Raw genomic sequence first — 19,826 nt, 5'->3', positions numbered from 1 at the left:
AAGGTAATGCTGGCCTCATAAAATGAGTTTGGAAGATTTCCTTCCATTTCTTTTTTTTTGGCACAGTTTCAGAAGAATAGGTATTAATTCTTCTTTAAATGTTTGATAGAATTCCCCTTGGAAGCCATCTGGCCCTGGGCTCTTGTTTTGGGGGAGGTTTTTGATTACTGCTTTAATTTCTTTAGTGGTTATAAGTCTGTTCAGGTTTTCTATTTCTTCCTGGTTCAGTTTTGGTAGTTGATACGTCTCTAGGAATGCATCCATTTCTTCCAGATTATCTAATTTGCTGGCATATAGTTGCTCATAATATGTTCTTATAGTTGTTTGTATTTCTTTGGTGTTGGTTCTGATCTCTCCTCTTTCATTCATGATTTTATTTATTTGGGTCCTTTCCCCTTTCTTTTTGATTAGTCTGGCCAGGGGTTTCTCATTCTTATTAATGCTTTCAAAGAACCAGCTCCTAGTTTCATTGATCTGTTCTACTGTTCTTTTCGTTTCTATTTCATTGATTTCTGCTCTGATCTTTATTATTTCTCTTCTCCTGTTGGGTTTAGGCTTTATTTGCTGTTCTTTCTCCAGCTCCTTTAGGTGTAGGGTTAGGTTGTGTATTTGAGACCTTTCTTGTTTCTTGAGAAAGGCTTGTATTGCTATATACTTTCCTCTTAGGACTGCCTTTGCTCCATCCCAAAGATTTTGAACGGTTGTGTTTTCATTTTCATTTGTTTCTATGAATTTTTTAAATTCTTCTTTAATTTCCTGGTTGACCCATTCATTCTTTAGTAGGATGCTCTTTAGCCTCCATGTATTTGAGTTCTTTCCAACTTTCCTGACCTGATTTGAGACCTGATTTGTGACCCAGGATGTGATGTATTCTGGAGAATGTTCCATGTGCACTAAAGAAGAATGTGTATTCTGTTGCTTTGGGATGGGATGTTCTGAATAGATCTATGAAGTCCATCTGGTCCAGTGTGTCATTTAAAGCCTTTATTTCCTTCTTGATCTTTTGTGTAGATGATCTGTCCATTTCAGTGAGGGGGTTGTTAAAGTTCCCTACTATTATTGCATTATTTTTTTAAATGTTTTATTTGTTTATTCATGAGAGTCAGAGAGAGAGAGAAAGAGAGGCAGAGGCAGAGGGAGAAGCAGGCTCCCTGCCTAGCAAGGAGCCCAATGCGGGACTCAATCCCAGAACCCTGGGATCATGACCTGAGCTGAAGGCAGTCGCTTAACCATCTGAGCAACCCAGGCGCCCCTATTATTGCATTATTGTTGATGTGTTTCTTTGATTTTGTTATTAATTGGCTTATATAATTGACTGCTCCCATGTTAGGGGCACTGATATTTACAATTGTTAGATCTTCTTGTTGGATAGACCCTTTAAGTATGATGTAGTGTCCTCCCTCATCTCTTATAGTCTTTGGTTTAAAATCTAATTTGTCTGATATAAGGCTTGCCACCCAAGCTTTCTTTTGATGTCCATTAGCATAGTAAATGGTTTTCCACACCCTCAGTTTAAATCTGGAGGTGTCTTTGGGTCTCAAATGAGTCTCTTGCATACAGCATATCGAAGGGTCTTGTTTTTTTTTTTTTTTTTAATCCAATCTGATACCCTGTGTCTTTTGTCTGGGGCATTTAGCCTATTTACATTCAAGGTAACTATTAAAAGATATGAATTTAGTGTCACTGTATTGCCTGTAAGGTGACTGTTACTGTATCTTGCCTGTGTTCCTTTCTGGTCTATGTTACTTTTAGGCTCTCTCTTTGCTTAGAGGACCCCTTTCAATATTTCTTATGGGGCTGGTTTGGTGTTCGCAAATTCTTTTAGTTTTTGTTTGTCCTGGAAACTTTTTTTTTTTTAAAGATTTTAATTATTTGACAGAGAGAGACACAGCAAGAGAGGGAACACAAGCAGAGGGAGTGGGAGAGGGAGAAGCAGGCTTCCCGCCGAGCAGGGAGCCCGATGCGGGGCTCGATCCCAGGACCCTAGGATCATGACCTGAGCCGAAGGCAGACACTTAACAACTGAGCCCCCCAGGCGCCCCTGTCCTGGAAACTTTTTATCTCTCCTTCTATTTTCAATGACAGCTTAGCTGGATATAATATTCTTGGCTGCATATTTTTCTCATTTAGTGCTCTGAATATATCATGCCAGTCCTTTCTTGCCTGCAAGGTCTCTGTGGATAGGTCTGCTGCCAACCTAATGTTTCTACCACTGTAGATTACCGATGTCTTGTCCTGAGCTGCTTCCAGGATTTTCTTTTTGTCTCTGACACTTGTGAGTTTTACTATTAGATGTCGGGGTGTTGACCTATTTTTATTGATTTTAAGGGGGGTTCTCTGTGCCTCCTGGATTTTGATGTCTGTTACCTTCCATAGATTAGGGAATTTCTCTGCTATAATTTACTCCAATATACCTTCTGTCCCTCTCTCTCTTCTTCTGGGATCCCAATTCTTCCAATATTGTTTCATCTTATATTATCACTTATCTTTCAAATTCTCCCCTTGTGATCCAGTAATTGTTTATCTCTCTTTTTCTCAGCTTCTTTATTCTTCATCATTTGGTCTTCTATATCACTAATTCTCTCTTCTGCCTCATTTATCCTAGCAGTTAGAGCCTCCATTTTTTATTACACCTCATTAATAGCCTTTTTGATTTTGATTTGGTTAGATTTTAGTTCTTTTATTTCTCCAGAAAGAGATTCTACAGTATCTTCCATGTTTTTTTCAAGCCCAGCTAGTATCTTTATAATCGTCATTCTGAACTCTAGTTCCGACATCTTACTATGTCCCTATTGATTAGGTCCCTGGCAGTCAGTACTGCCTCTTGTTCCTTTTTTTTGTTTTTGAGCTGAATTTTTCCATCTTGTCATATTGTCCAGAGGAGAATAGATGAATGAGAGAACAAATTGCTAAAAGGATAACAATGACCCCAGAAAAATATACACTAAACAAATCAGAAGGAACCAGAAAATGGGGGGGGGGGTGGGGAGGAAAGAAAGGAAAAAAAAAAAGGAATATGATCAGGCTGGTGAATAGAACAGAGCCACACACTTGATTTTGGGTGTATTTTGGTCTGTTAGAAGAAACTTCCTCCCAAAATTTTAAAGAAAGAAAAACTTATATATATACAAAAATAAGGTTAAATACAATGAAGGGATAGAATATAACTGTAAAAATGAAAATCAAAAAAGATTTTAAGAAAGGAATTTGTAAGATAAGATGCTGGTTGAAAAAGGAAAGAAGAAAGATTTAAAAAAATAGAAAAAGAAAAAATAAAATTTTAAAAATTAACTTTGAAAGACTAAAGGATCTTGGGGGAAAAGCCATGAATTCTATGTGCTCTATTCCCCTAGCGCTGGAGTTTTGCAGTTCTCATTGATCGATAAACTTGGTCTTAGCTGGATGTTCTTGCTGATCTTCTGGGGGAGGGGCCTGTTGCAGTGATTCTCAAATGTCTTTGCCTGAGGTAGAATTGCATGGCCCTTGCCAGGGGCCAGGCTAAGTAATCTGCTCGTGTTTGCTCTTGGTAGCTTTTGTTCCCTGAAAGCTTTCCATATAGCTTTAGAGGACAAGACTGAAAATGGCGGCCTCCTAATCTCTAGCCCCAAAGGAGCCGAGAGCTTGGGGCCCCACTCCACAGTGAGCCCTTAGAGAAAAGCAGTTGATCATTCCCATCTGCCTGGTCTTCTGGCCGCACTCTGTGCTCACCCGGCCTGTGACCAAGTGTTTCTACCTCTGGCACACAACCCCGTTTGGAGTCTCCAAACCCAACAGATTCTTGTGATGTGCTCCCACGCTGCTCCTCCTGGGGGAGGAAGGTGAGTCTCCCTAGACCTGTCGCTTGTTGGGTCCCTGCTCGAAGATTAGTGGCCCAACTGTGCCATGGATCACAGTGTATGGCAACCCCGAGCTGAGAACCCACTCCTTGGCTCACTCTTTGTGGCCAGCTTCCCCGCTCCAATACCTGCGAGCTCTGCTGCACTTAGGCATCCCCAGTCTTTCTGTGACCTTGAGGGTCCTGAGACCACACTGTCCCATCGGTGGTTCCATGCCCCGCTTACCCACTGGAGCAACCTCCCTCAGCAGAGCTGACTTCTAAAAGTTCTGATTTTGTGCTCTGCTGCTCTATCACTTGCCAGTAGCCGGCTGACAGAAGCTCCCTCCCCCACGGTCTATCTTCCCATATTATCGTCTCGGATTCACTTTGCACGTCCCACCTTCCAGAAAGTGGCTGCTTTTCTGTTTATAGAATTGCTGCTATTCTTTTCTTCCATCTCCTGTTGAGTTTGTAGGTGTTCTGAATGGTTTGATAACTATCTAGCTGAATTCCTGGGACCAGACGAAATTTAGGTCTTCTACTCACTCCTCTGATATCTTGCTCCTCCTCTGATTGTTGTTTTAAATCCTGTTTTGGACATGTTACTTATATCTGTTTTGATGAGATCTCTGGCAATGACCTCTACTTTTTCTTTCATTTGGTATTAATTCCTCCATCTTGGCATTTTGTCTAGGGTTCCATCTTCTGTGTTAGGAAAACCTGTTATGTTTCCTGCTCCTGAGAGTAATGGCTTTTTTAAGAAGAGGTCATATACTCTCCAGGGCCTGACTCTTCAGGAAGTGTTTCTGGTATATGCTGTGTACACTCAGAGTTCTGCTTGTCTACAGTGGGGAGCATTTGGACCCTATCCACTGTTTGGTGATTTTTAACTAAGTGTGCTTTGGTCTGCTTGTTTAAAAAGGCCAGATCCTATTTCCCCTAGAGGCGAAGCTTTGTAGCATTCTATGGTCAGTACACTTGGTGCGTGTAGGGGGTTTGTGGTGGTCATCTGAGAGAGGGGCCTGCTGCTCCTCTGAGTCTCAGGCACACTTGCCTAGTAAAAACAATCACCTGCAGAGCACAGGGGGGTGGAGCTTGGTGTAAGTGGTTCAAGTTTCCATTATGGGCACTGTGCTGTTCACTGAAGTCCATTCTTGCTAATGGTCAGTGGCAAAGGTGGCTTCAGCTGGCTCTCTTGTCCAGGAGAGGGGAGTTCTCATCTGCCACTCCTCAGAAAGCCCTCACAGAAGAGTGAAGAATCTCCCCTCATTTGTCCCAGGCATCCCTGCCTTCACCCTGTCTGTCTGACCCCCAGGCAGTGCAGTTTCTGTATTTTATCTCAGGTGCACCAGCTGGGTTTCAAAACTCAATTTGAGGGATCTGTTGTGGCGTAGACCCACCCACAGTGAACCTCAGCGGGAAGGGTCTTGCTTAGCTGTGGTTGGTGTGGGGTTTGTTCCAGAAGGATAGTCGCAGGAATGTGCAGGGCCTTGGAGTTTATTGTAAAGTGCAAAAAAAGCCTGTGTGCAGGTTAGCTGCTTTCAGCTAGGGGTGCCTCTATTCCTATGCTAATGAACAGGGAAGCTCAATGGCAACCACCAGCTCTTTTGTCCCTGGATAGGCAGTGTCACCTTTCCTAAATGCACCCCAAGAAGGGGAACTGTCTCTCCCAGTGTGACCCATGGCATCCTCAGACCATGCTGTGGTGTCCCATGCTTCTGCCCTCCTTTTCTACAAGAACACATTTCTGCTTGCCAGGCTCCAGCCCAGCAATGGTGCAGACTTCTAAAACTTCAGACTTTGAACTCCACTGCTTATAAAAGCTTGCAATAATCAGCCCCTCTCATTTTCCCAGTCATTTTAGGGGATTGTTTTTCTTATGCAATGCCCTGCACCCTGTGCCTCTCTCTCTCTCTTTCTCTCTCCCTCCCTTAATGGAGCTCCCTCCCCTCCATAGCACCAGTAATTCTTTTCTCCCCCAAATCATGTCTCTGTGCCTCCTCCCTTCTACAATGTGGCCTTTTCTCTTCCTCTAGTTGTGTAGTTCATTCTTTCAGTCCTCAGATTGATTTCCTGGGTGTTCAGAATAATTTTATATTTATCTAGCTGTGTTTGAGGGATAAGGCAAGCATAAGGTCCTCCTATTACTCTACCATCTTAAGTCTCCACTCTTAGGGTTTTCTGTATATAGTTTCATGTCTTCTGCAAAGAAAATTTTACTTCTTCCTTACCAATTTGGATGCCTTTTATTTCATTTTCCTGTCTGATTGCTGTGGCTAGAACTTCCAGTATTATGTTGAGTAAAGTGTTGACAATGGAAATCCTTGTCTTGTTCCTGATTTTAGAGAAAAATCTCACAATTTTTTTACCATTAAATATGATGCTAGCTGTAGGATTTTTATATATGGCCATTCTTATGTTGAGTTATGTTCCTTCTATATCTACTTTGTAGAGAGTTTTTATCATGAATGGATCTTATACTTTGTCAAATGCATCTATTGAAATAATCATATAGTTTTTATCTTTTCTCTTGTTAAAGTGATGTATCACATTGATTGATTTATGAATATTGATCAGTGCTTGCATACCTGGAATAAATGCCACTTTGTGACGAGTGAATTTTTTAAAAAGAATTATTTATTTTTAGAAAGAGAGAGAAAGAGTGAGAGAACATGTGCATGTGTGAGAGCAGGGGGAGGGGCAGAGGGAGAGGGAGAGAGAGAATCCCAAGCAGACTCCCTATTGAGTGTGGAGCCTGACAAAAGGCTTGAACTCACAGCCCTGAGATCATGACCTGAACCAAAACCAAGAGTCAGATGCTTTACTGACTGAACCACTCAGACGTCCTTATAATATGTGAATTTTTAATGTATTGTTGGATGCAGTGTGCTAATATTTTGTTGATTATTTTTGCATCAGAGATATTGTCCTGTAGTTTTTTTTTTTTTTTCTTTTTTGTAGTGTCTTAATCTGGCTTTGGTATTAGGGTAAATCTGGCCTTGTAGAATAATTCTGGATGATTTCCTTCCTCTTCTATTATTTTGGAATAGTTTGAGAAGAATAGCTATGAACCCTTCTTTAAATGTTTGGTAGAATTCATGGGAATCCATCTAGTCCTGTACTTGTTTATTGGAAGATTTTTGATTAGCAATTCAATTCCATTGCTAGTAATCAGTATGTTTAAATTTTCTATTTCTTCCAGATTCAGTTTTGGAAGGTTATATGTTTCTAGGAATTTATCCATATCTTCTAGGTTGTCCAATTTGGTGGCATATAATGCTTCATAATAGTCTCATAATCTTTTTAAAACTTTTTTGGTGTCAATTGTTATTTCTTCTCCTTCATTTCTGATTTCAATTTTTTTTGAGTTCTCTCATTTTTTTTTCTTTTTGAGTCTAAAAGTTCATCAATTTTGTGGATCTTTTCATAGAACTATCTTTCATTGATCTTCTCTGTTTTTTTTTTTTTGTCTCTATTTCATTTATTTCTGTTCTAATCATTATCATGTCCTCCCTTCTACTGGCTTTGTGCTCTGTTCTTCTGGCTCCTTTAGTTGTAGTATTAGGCTTTTAATTTATTATTTTTCTTGCTTCTTGAGGTAGGCCTGTATTGTTATAAACTTCCCTCTTAAGAGTTTTTGCTTCATCCCAATGATTTTGGACCATTTTATTTTCACTTTCATTTATGTCTATATATATTTTTTTCTTTTCTTTTTTTTTAAGATTTTATTTATTTATCTGTCAGAGAGAGAGCACAAGCGGGGGAATGGCAGGCAGAGGGAGAAGCAAGCTCCCCGCTGAGCAAGGAACCCAATGTGGGACTTGATCCCAGGATCCTGGGATCATGACCTGAGCCAAAGGCAGATGCTTAACCGACTGAGGTACTCAGGCACCCATATTTTTTTATTTTCTCTGTAATATCTTGGTTGACCCAGTCATTGTTTAGTAGCATGATATTTTTTATTTATGTATTTGTGTTCTTACCAGATTTTTTCTTCTTGTGATTGATTAGCTTCATACAGTTGTGGTTGGAAAAAATACATGGTATGATTACAATTTTCTTGAGTTTACTGAAGCTTAATTTGTGACTGAACATATGATCTGTCTTAGAGAATGTGCCATGTACACTTTAAAGGAATGTGTATTCTGCTTTTTTTTTTTAATGGAATGTTCTATATATATATCTTTTATGTCCATCTGGTCTAATGTATTATTCAAAGCATACTAGTTCCTTGTTAATTTTGTGTCTAGATGATTTTCCCTTGAAGTAAGTGAGGTGTTAAATTTTCTATTTATTATATTCCTGTTAATTTCTTCCTTTATGTCTGTTAATAGTTGCTATATGTATAAAGATGCTCCCATGTTAGGTGCATAAATATTTAAAATTGTTATTTCTTATTGTTGGATTGTTCCCTTTAACATTATGTAGTATCATCCTTCTTTGTCTCTTGTTAGTCTTTGTTTTAAAGTCTGTTTTGTCTGATATAATATTGCTACACTAGCTTTTTTTTCTTTTATTTGGATGGTAATGTTTTTCCATCCCTTCACTTTCAATCTATATGTGTCCTTAGGTCTAAATTGAGTCTCCTGTAGGCAACAAATAAATAGATATTACAGTTTTACCCATTTAGTCACTCTATGTTTTTATTATTGGAGCATTTAGTCCAATCCCATTTAAAGTAATATTATTGACAGGCATGTACTTATTGCCATTTTGTTACTTGTTTTACAGTTGTTTTTGTAGTTCATTTCTGTTCCTTCTGTTGCTCTCTTTCCTTGTGATTTGATAGCTTTCTTTAGTGTTTTGCTTAGATTCATTTCTTTTTATTTTTGTGTATATATTATAGCTTTTGATTTGTGGTTACCATCCATATATAACATCTTATGTGTATTGTGGTCTACATTAAGTTTATGGTGCCTTAAGTTTTAACCCATTCTAAAAGCACTGAATTTTTACTACTGCCCCCCCCCACATTTTATATATATGATGTCCTACTTTACATCCTTTTATATTGTGAACCCCTTGGCTGATATTTGGAGATATATTTGATTTTAATGCTTTTGTGCTTTAATCTTGATACTAGTTTTATATGTGATTAGCTTAGTATATTTAGTATATGCTTGCATTTACCTGTGGAATTTGTTGTTTCCTAATTTTCTTACTCCTGATTATGGTCTCTTTGTCCACTTAAAGAATTCCCTTTGATATTTTGATAAAGCTGGCTTAGTGGTGATGAACTCCTTTAAATTTAGTTTGTCTGGGAAACTCTATCTCTTCTTCTGTTCTGAATGTTAACATTGCTGGGTAGAGTATTTTTGGCTGCAGGTTTTTCCTTTCAGCATTTTGAATATATTATGCCACTCCCTTCTGGCCTGCAGTCTCTGCTGAAAAAAATCAACTGATAGCCTTATTGTCTTTCCTTTGTATGTAACTGTTTTCTTTTCTCTTGCTGCTTTTAAAATTCTCTATCACTACTAGTCGACATTTTAATCCTTATATGTCTTTCTGTAGGCCTCCTTGGGTTAATTTTGTTGGGGAATCTCTGTGCCTTCTAGATCTGGATGTCTATTTCCTTTCCCAGATTAGGGAAGTTTTTAACTATTATTTCTTCAAATACATTTTCTGCTCCCTTCCCTCTCCCTTCTCCTCCTAGAATTCCTATAATGTGAATGTTATTATCCTTGAAGATGTCTCTGTGTTTCCTTAAACTATTTCATTTTTTTATTATTCCTTTTTCTTTTTGATGTTCTTCATCGTTTTTCATTACCCTGTCTTCTAGATCGCTGATTCATTCTTCTGCATCTTTTAATCAGCTCTTGATTCCCTAGTGTACTTTTTATGTCAGATACTGAGTTCTTAATCTCTGACCGGTTCTTTTTCATATTTTCTATCTCTTTGTTGAAGACTTCACTGAGATCCTCCACTCTTTTCTCCAGTCCAGTGGGTGTCTTAATGACCATTACTTTGAATTCTTCATCAGGCATATTGCTTATCTCTGTTCCATTCAGCTCTTTTATGGTGGCTTTGTTCTGTTCTTTATTTTGAAATATATTCTTCTGTCTCCTCATTTTGTCTCTCTGTTTGTTTCTATGTATTAGGAAAATCAGATATATCTCCTAATCATGAAAATAGTGGCCTTGATGTCTTACTGGAAATGCCCTCTGTTCATCAGAAACAGGTGCTTAAGGGATTTTCTTATGGTAGTGTGCCTTGCTGTTGTGACATTTACCTTCAGTCTAGTTAGTTGCAATGTCCTACTTTACTTGTTGTGGGTGCACAAACAGGGTTTTATCCCTGTGCTGTTACAGGGCTTGCCTAGGGCTGCCACAGGCTTGTATTTGGGCAGTGTCAGCAATCAAACTGGATGTTTGCCCTCCATCAGTCCACTAAGTTTGTAGTTGCACTGAACTGTTGGGTAATCTCCCTGTTCCCTGAAAGGGTTTCATTGGTGGGTGCAGCCAATAGTCAGACAAAATGCCTACCCCTCCATTTGTCTATTGGGGCTGTAGTCACACTGTTTGGCAGGGCACTCCCTTTATGCTGCCAGCTGTATGGTTCAATTGCTGGGACTGTGGGCCCACTGGTGGGTGTGGTTATATTCCCCTACCCTCAGGTAGGAGTTACTTTGGAGTGATGCAGGTCTCTGTAGGGGTTGCTTACAAGGTGTGTCAGGCTAGGAGTTGATTTAGAAGGTGGGGCAGGGTGAATGGGACTGAGCTGCAGAAGATCAATGGGGTAGGGCATGGAGTGCTAGCAAGATAGATGGAGAATATTGCACTGGTTCCTGCAAGTGTTTGTATATCTAGACTGGGTGGGGAGGGGGTAGAATTGATACTTACCAGCTCTTTTATTTTTGTAGAAGTCTGCTAAAAAAAAGCCTCTCCAGTGTATGTCCTAAGATTAGTAGATAAATCTCCTTCACATATACCCTAGGTGCTTTTCATTCTGCTGTTTATATACAGGATTTTGGCTGAGTTATTTGTTATGTTGACTCTTTAAGGGCAAGGACTGTTTCCTATTGCCCTTGGGCTCTCCCAGAGCCAAGCCTGCTGATTTTTAAAGTACCCAAGGTTGAGCCCTGCTGACTATAAAAATTCACAAAGTTGAGCCCCACTGGTATTCAAAGCCAAATGTTATGGGGACTCATCTTCCCAGTGCAGGTCCCCCATGCCTGCAGTGCCTGGTGTGGGATATGATACTCTCACTTATCTGTGCTTGTGGTGTCCATTCCATTTGTGGTTAGTCTCAGTTATGTTTGATTCTCAGTTGCATCTCCCCCACCCTACCTTTTCAATATGGCCTCCTATCTATGATTAGCTGTGGAAAGCCTGTTCTGACAGACTTCAGGTCATTTTCAGAGTTAGTTTCACAAATGTAGCTGTTATCTCAGTGTGCCCATGGCACAAGGTGAGCTCAGGTGCCTCCTACTCCACCATCTTCCCTGAAAGGTCCCAATGATAGTAGCTTTTATGTTTACCTATTTAGTTACCTTTACCAGAGATCTTTATTTCTGCATATTACTTTGAGTTACCATATAGTTTCTTTTCATTTTAGCCTAAAGGACTTCCTTTAGCATTTCTTATAAGGAAAGTTTACTAGAAGTAAACTCCTTTAGTTTTTGTTTATCTGAGAATGTCTTAATTTCTGCTCTGTTTTTGAAGAAGTTTTTCTGGACATAAGAATTTTGGTTGATGTACGACCTAGCAATTCCACTCCTAGAATTATATACACAAGTACTTGAGCCGGTATCTGTACATATTTACTGAAATTAATTAAGACCCCAAAAACATCATTTAAGAAGTAGTATAAAGAGCACAGAACTCAGTAGAATTCCTGAAAACCAAATTAATAAAATAGAGAAAAATTCTGGAATAATCACAATGAATTCAAAAGATAAAGACATAGAAATTAAACTAACTAGATAGAATATAATCGAGACAGAGAACAAAAAACCTAATAAAGATAATGCTGAAATAGAATAACTTCAATTCTACAATGGAAAAGAAAAAGTATTAGAAGATAAAAGAGCATAAAATTTCCCTGAAATAATGGAAGAACTAAATTTGTAAACATAAAGACTGTACTCTGTGTTCAAGGTTAATCTGGTAGATATTGACTGAAAACAAGTCATATCTTGATTACATTATTAAACTTCAAAGATAAAGAAGGCAACTAAGCACACAAGGCAAATCATGTACACAAGGGGAAAATTTGTTATCATATTTCTCTGGAGATACTGCTAACATCAGAAGACAATGGATGAAATGTTTAAAAAAAAGACAGTATGATCCAAGAATACCAGTCAAGTTTTAGATCAAATGCCAATTTAAGAGGCATATATTCTAAAGCATGAAATAACTCGGAATATATAATGAGCATGAGTAGATTTTGAGGGGAAACTACTGAATGATAAAGTAGCTTATTTTAAAAAAAACTACTGAATGGGGTGCCTGGGTGTCTCAGTTGGTTGAGCATCCAACTCTTGGTTTTGGCTCAAGTCATGATCTCATGGGTCATGGGATGAAGCCCCACATCAGGCTCTGCACTCAGCAGGGAGTCGGCTTGAGGAGTCTCTCTCTCAAATAAATAAATAAATAAATAAATAAATAAATAAATAAAATTTTAAAAAATACTGAATAATGAATGGTCAGCTGAAAAGAATGGAGAAGCTGTAGAAAAAGACCTAGTAGTGAACACGTATTCTATTTAACCATATACTTAAGAAAAAACTGAAGGGTTATTGTTATGGAACAGAACATATACATATATCATAAAAATCAAGAGGTGGTAAGAAAAGAGTATAGGAAATATAACAGTGTTATTTTCCTCATCTTTCAAGGCAAAGAATCAATAGTTATTGTCTAAAACTGAAACATAAAGCTTAACAATTTGTAACTCCAAAATCTTACTGTTTCTAATTTTTTTAACTGTTTCTAATTATATATATTCTTTTATATTGGCTGTTCATCAAATATTCCATGTATAGTCTCACTTTCACAGCTGATAGTTATGTGATTATTACAGTCATCAATCCCTAATCTGAAAAACAAAGGGAAAAGGTACATTGGAAGACAGAGGTAAGATATATGTTCCATTTCAGGTATTCTCCATTACTACATGATATTCCCTAGAACTTGAAAGCTTCACCAGGACCTAGAAAGCAAGATCAGAAATTAAAATTTTGACTTAGTAAAGGCTTAGATGCACTAAAGCAACAAATGAACAACTTTTAAGTGGCACTGTCTTCTAATCTGGGAAGTAGTTTAAGTAGAACTTGCTACATGTGAGGAAGAATAGACAATACCATCATGTTTAGATAATTATTGCCAGTAGAATGATCAAGGATCATATTACATAGAATTATAGGGTGAACTCTGGGGCAGAGGCAAAAACTGGATATGTGTGGTGGTGACATGAGCAAACACTGTTGGTACACAGACAAGGTATATATTTACAGGGCAAAGTTCTTCCTATTAGGAGCTTCAAGGACAGTAAACTGTGAGACAAATCCTAGTTTTGCCACTTTATTAGCTATATGACTTTGGGCATGTCACTTCTTCTCTAGGCCTCAATTTTCCTTTCTCTGGGGTATTCTTGATATTCCTGAGTCCCTGGTGCCCATGGGGCCACTTTCTCAGGCTAGGCTGAATCTAAGACAAAGCCCCCTAATTGGTAACCAATAGACATCTATTTCCAGGCATAATCCTTGGCAAAAGTCTGAGGTTGGCAAGACATCACTAGAACCCTCCCATCTTTCTAATTCTGTGAGTAATCCTCATTTTGCTGCTTGTTTCAATTTTTCCCCTACTTCCTCCAACAGCTTATCTTAAGTTCTTCAAAGGTTAGCTGATAATGGTTTAAATGCTGAAGGTGGGGCTTGGGGAGGGGTTAAGGAAGCATTTATGGAGAGGAGAGGTTAACATGTGCTCTGTAAATATTTGGGGCAAAGGAAGTTGTCCATTTTGCTGGATACACAGGATAGATTTCTGGTAATGATTGGCTAGAAAGCTTAAATTGGTATCAAATTGGGGGGGGTATACCTCAGGGATGAGGCATTTGAAATTTTGATTGACAGTGGAGAGCCTTTGAAGATTTTGTCCAGGGGGGTAACCTGAACAGGATGAAGCACAGTTCACAAAAAAAAAAAAAAAAACAGTTAAAATGCAAATTACAAGGGCGTCTGGGTGGCTCAGTCATTAAGCATCTGCCTTTGGCTCAGGTCATGATCTCAGGGTCCTGGGATTGAACCCCGCGTCGGGCTCCCTGCTCAGCGAGGAGTCTGCTTCTCCCTCTCCCACTGCCCCTGCTTGTGTTCCCTCTCTCTCTGTCTCTCTCTCTGTCAAATAAATAAATAAAATCTTTTAAAAAAATGCAAATTACATTCCTTGAGAGGGTAATACGAGTTCATTATCACTTATTAACACCATAGAGAGAGATTCATTTTCAAGGAGCAAAATGCCCTGAGGGACTGGGTTATAAGCTCCAGCCAGAGAAATATTGATTGGGAAGGAAAAGGGAGTAAACAAGGTTCAGAGAACAAGTGGTACTTAAATATATATTGCAAAGGGGCACTGAACAAATGGAAGGCAGTAGGAGAGCAGCACAGGGCCAGGGGTGGGGAGAACGTAAGAGCACCAAAGTTGGAGTGCCATGCAAGGTTCTGAGTGCAAGTATAGTGATCTGAAAACAGTTCCTGATGCAGTACCAGCTGTCTTTTCTGCTGGCTGGAAATCATACCATAGGAGATTAATTCTCCAGGATCTGGAAATGTGTTCATTTTCAGATACCTAGGGAATCCTAAGAAAACTCAAATACCTTTGGGCAACAAACACCCAATGTGCATTACTGGGCTCTAGTTTCATCACTTCTTATAATCTCCCTTTTCATATCTGTAAAATGGGGATAATGCTTGTTTTGCTTAACTCATAAATTTGAGGTAAGAGACTAAGAAGTTGAGATGAGATGGTAGATGTTATAGAATTTTATAAGTGATAAAATGCTAGACCAGTATAAGGAAAGGGGGGTGTTTTTATAGTTTTTCTTTCCCCCCACAGTACTAGGCAGAGTTGGGAATTTTGTCATATGTATGTAATTATCAAGACTGTTTGAATTTAAATGGATTGCTGTAATTTAATATATTTTACAAGAATTATATGGAGCTAAAAATCTCTAACTACAACAACAAAGACAATAAAAACCGTCTTAAATAAAAGTAGTCCATGATCAATCTAAATCAGATTCCAGAAGGTATATGGAAGCTTGAGAGAGAGAAAATAGTTGCCTTTACTTTTGCTATAGGCTCTGCAAGATTTATAGCTAGGCTGATGAAGTCCAAATTTGCCTCAGATTATCACCACTTCCTAACTAACTGCAGGTTTAGAGTACTGCTCTATGTTATTTAGCTTTTTTTAATGATCTAGTATAATTTGTTTATTGAAGCAATTTCTTGTGTTTAATTTTAATATAAGAAAGTAGCTAATTATTTTGTTCTAAATGTTTTTATATCAATGGTTATTGATTTCACCTTTTCTAGATATATTTTTGCTGAAGCTTTTTTATCATTCCAAGACTTTGTTTAAATTTAAAGGAGGAAGTGTTAGTCTTTAAATGTAAAAATGTATTTTCCTGGTCTTCAGGTCATAGTCAATCTTATAGAGCCTAGGTCCAGGTATTTCAAAGCACCCTGTGGATCACTGTGGTGCAATGGGTTTTAAATGGCTCTAGCTCCATCTTTCTCTTGGTTCTCTACTTCCTTAAATACATTCCAATCTAGCTGGACATCCCCAACAGCAATGAATTCTTCTATATTGACATAGTTCAGTGAAAGAACACAGGTGTAAGGAAAAAATAAGACTGGTTGTCAGCTTTAGACAGTTCACAAGGCTTTTCAGAGTACTTGGTATTGATGTAGCTCACCACTCGCACAACAACAACTCAAAAAGTATAACCTCCTCATTAGAATCACCTGAAATGGGGGCGCTTGGGTGGCTCAGATGGTTAAGCATCTGCCTTCTGCTCAGGTCATGATCCCAGGGTCCTGGGATCGAGCCCCATATCAGGCTCCTGGCTCAGCAGGGAGCCTGCTTCTCCTTCTCCCTCTGCCTCTCTCCCTGCTCATGCTCTCTCTCTCTCTGTACCTCTGTGTCTCAAATGAATAAATAAAATCTTAAAAAAAAAAAAGAATCACCTGGAATGTATGTTCCATCATTCCATTCCAACCTGCTGAATAAGAATCTTCTGGGTGGGCAATAACTGGGAATCTACACATTATCAAGCTCCTCAGCTGATTCTAACACCCACTACAGTCTGAGGCTCATAAAATACAAGGTTAGAGCCATTCAGGAATTTTTCAGATACACAGAGAAGCAGGATAATTATGCCTTGAACACAGTGCTTGCTGGGATTGTAAAAGTGTGGTTGAAGAGGTAGTCAGGACACCCAGTGTAAGAAAGAAAAAAATCCCCTGTGTATAGAATAAAACATTAAAAACAATACACTTCAAACTAAGTACAAGATTACATGAGAATGAATCTTCAGAGGAGAAAAGTGACAGTGTGAACATTTGACATTTTAAAAATCATTCTTAAGGTAAAGATATTAACTTGTGGAGAATAAAGATAGTAACATCTTTAAAGTGTTCTTGCTTTATTAACATAATTACTTTCTACTTTTTCCTAGAGTCCAGGACAGTCGCCCTGGCTTACTTGGAGGTATCAGAATTTTCCTTTAGAAAGTGGGATTTCCCTGGAGGTTTTAAAAGCCATGTAATTGGAGGCTTCTCTGCACTCTGAGATGCTAAGCCTGGTAGGATAGAGCCAAGATGGCAATGCACTGCTGCTGGAGAGAATGCAGGCAAACAACCCAGAGGCAGACAGTGTAAAAACAGTGATCTGAAAAACGACTAGGTCACACAGAAAAGAGATTATTCACTTTTCTTGGAGTGCTTCCCTGAGAGGCAAAGTTCATGGAGATGCCTCTCCGGGGACAAAGGAACTGGCTGTTGCCATTTCCCTCCCCTGCACCACAGCATAAACACAAAAGAACATGAGGGAAGGAGTGCAGAGCCCACACTAGCTACCTAACCTATATACACCAAGTCCCACACCCATGCACTCTGTTGGGACCTCCCCCTCAGTCAAGCCTGCCTTAGTTTTAGTGCAGTGGGCCCCCTCACCAGAAGAGCAGTGGAAACCCCTGCCCACACATGTCTCCTGACCAGAGAGTTCTTCAGGGCTTCAGTTCTAGTGGAGGCAATATCAAGTCTCATTTAACAAGCAGACCAGAACACACCTACTTAAAACTCACCACATTTTTGCCAAGGACCAAACCCTGCCCACTGCAAGCAAGGAGAACCTCTGCAGATGACCATCTTGAAGGACAGAACAGTCAAAACACAACAGCAGGGCACACGGAACACACTCTAGAAACACTCCTTAAAGCTCCAGGGCCGGGCGCCTGGGTGGCTCAGTTGGTTAAGCGACTGCCTTTGGCTCAGGTCATGATCCTGGAGTCCCGGGATCGAGTCCTGCATCGGGCTCCCTGCTCGGCAGGGAGTCTGCTTCTCCTTCTCCTGCTCCCCCCTCTTGTGCTCTTTCTCTCTCTCACTCTCTCTCTCAAATAAATAAATAAAATCTTAAAGCTCCAGGGCCTGGACACTATAAGAACTCTTTGGGATAAAGCCATTGTCTCAGGAGCAGGAAACATAACAGACTTATTTAACACGGAGAAGAAGGCAGATACTTCGACAAAATGCCAAGACAGAGGAATTCATGTCAAATGAAAGAATAAGATAAGGCCACAGCCAAAGATCTAAGTGAAACTGATATAGGTAATATGTCTGATGGAAAATTTTTTTTTTAAAGATTTTATTTATTTATTTGAGAAAGTCAGAGATAGTGACAGAGAGCATGAGTGGGGAGGAGAGGGAGAAGCAGGCTCCCCGCCGAGCAGGGAGCCTGATGCGGGGCTCGATCCCAGGACCCTGGGATCACGACCCGAGCCGAAGGCAGACGCCCAACCAACTGAGCCACCCAGGCGCCCCGTGTCTGATGGAAAATTTAAAGCACAATCATAAGGATACTCACTGGGCTTGAGAAAAGAATGGAAGACTTCAGGGAGATGCTTACTGCAAAGATAAAAGAGTTAAAAAAGTATCAGTCAGAAGTGAAGAATGCAATAACAGATTCAAAACAGGCTTGATGCAATGAACAGCAGGCCGGAAGAAGCAGAGGAACAAATTAGTGATATAGAAGACAAAATAATGGGGAAAAAAGAAGCTGAACAAAAGAGAGAAAGAATTATGGAACACAAGAACAGACTTAAGAAACTCAGTGATTCCATCAAATGTAATTGCATTCAAAAAAAAATGTAATTGCATTCATATTATAGGAGTTTCAGAAGAATAAGAGAGAGAAAAAGAGACAGAAAATTTATTTGAGGAAATAATTCCTGAAAAATTCCTTAATCTGGGGAAAGAAAGAGACATCCAGATCCAGGAGGCATAGAGAACTCCCATCAAAATAAACAAAAACAGATCCAAACCAGATATACTGTAATTAAATTTGCAAAATATAGTGATAAAGAAAAATATCTTAAAAGCAGCAAGACAAAAGGAGTCCTTAACTTTCAAACAAAGACTGATAGACTAGCTGTATGTTTATCAACAGAAACTTGGCAAGCCAGAAGAAAGTGGCATGATGCACTCAACCTGTTGAATGGGAAAAATCTGAAACCAAGAATACACTATCCATCCACGCTATCATTCACAATGGGAGAGATAGTTTCCCAGACAAACAAAAACTAAAGGAGTTCCTGACCACTAAACCAACCCTACAAGAAATATTAAAGGGGACTCTGAGTGGGAAGCAAAGACCCAAAGTGACTGAAGACTAGAAAGGAACAGAGAAAATCTCCAGAAACAATGTAAAAACAAGTAATAAACTGTCACTAAATATATACCTATCACTAATGTAAATGGACTAAATGCTACAATCAAATGACTAGGGTGTAAGAATGGATAAAATAAAAGACCAATCTATATACTGCCTACAGGAGACTCATTTCAGACTTAAAGACATCCACAGATTGAAAGTGAGGGGATGGAAAAACATTTGTCATACAAATGGATGTAAAAAGAAAGACAGAGTAGAATACTTATATCAGACAAACTATACTTTAAACCAAAGAGTATAACAAGATGAAGGGCAGTATATCATAATAAAGTGAAAATCCCTCAAGAGGATCTAACAATTATAAATATTTATGCCCCCAACTTGGGAGCACACAAATATATGAATCAATAAAAACAAAGAAACTCATTGATAACAATATGATACTTGTAGGGGACTCTAACACCCCACTTACATCAATGGACAGATCATCTAAGCAGAAAATCAACAAGGAAAAATGGCTTTGAATGACACACTGGAGCAGAGGAACTTAGCAGATATATTCAGAACATTCCAACCTAAAGCAGCAGAATACACATTCTTTTCAGGTCCACATAGAACATTCTCCAGAATAGGTCACATATTAGGTCACAAAACTGGCCTCAACAAATACAAATATATCACTAGACAGGCAAATTCTACCAAACATTTAAAGAAGAGTTAATAACTCTTCTTCTCAAACTCTTCCAAAAAACAGAAAAGGAAGGAAAACTTCCAAACTCATTTTATGAGGCCAATATTACCCTGATATCAAAACTTGATAAAGACTCCACTAAAAAAGAGAACTATGGGCCTGATGAACATGGACGTAAAAATTCTCAATAAAATACTAACAAACAGAATCCAACAATTCATTAAAAAATATCATTCACCAGGCCTTGGGGGGTTGGGGAAGGAAAGATGGCGGAGGAGTAGGGGACATATTCCAACTGGTCCCCAGAACTGAGCTGGACATCTACCAGCTGAACATCCAAGAAATCAGCCTGAGATGTAAGAAGATAGATCTGGATCTCTACAAACAGAATATTGCAGGTGGTTGGTTTCAAGGTACAAAGCGGGGA

Source organism: Leptonychotes weddellii, chromosome X (genome assembly GCF_054177405.1).
Source record: "Leptonychotes weddellii isolate Sample4059 chromosome X, ASM5417740v2, whole genome shotgun sequence".
Taxonomy (NCBI): Eukaryota; Metazoa; Chordata; class Mammalia; order Carnivora; family Phocidae; genus Leptonychotes; species Leptonychotes weddellii.
Note: the sequence above shows the minus strand (reverse complement) of the source record.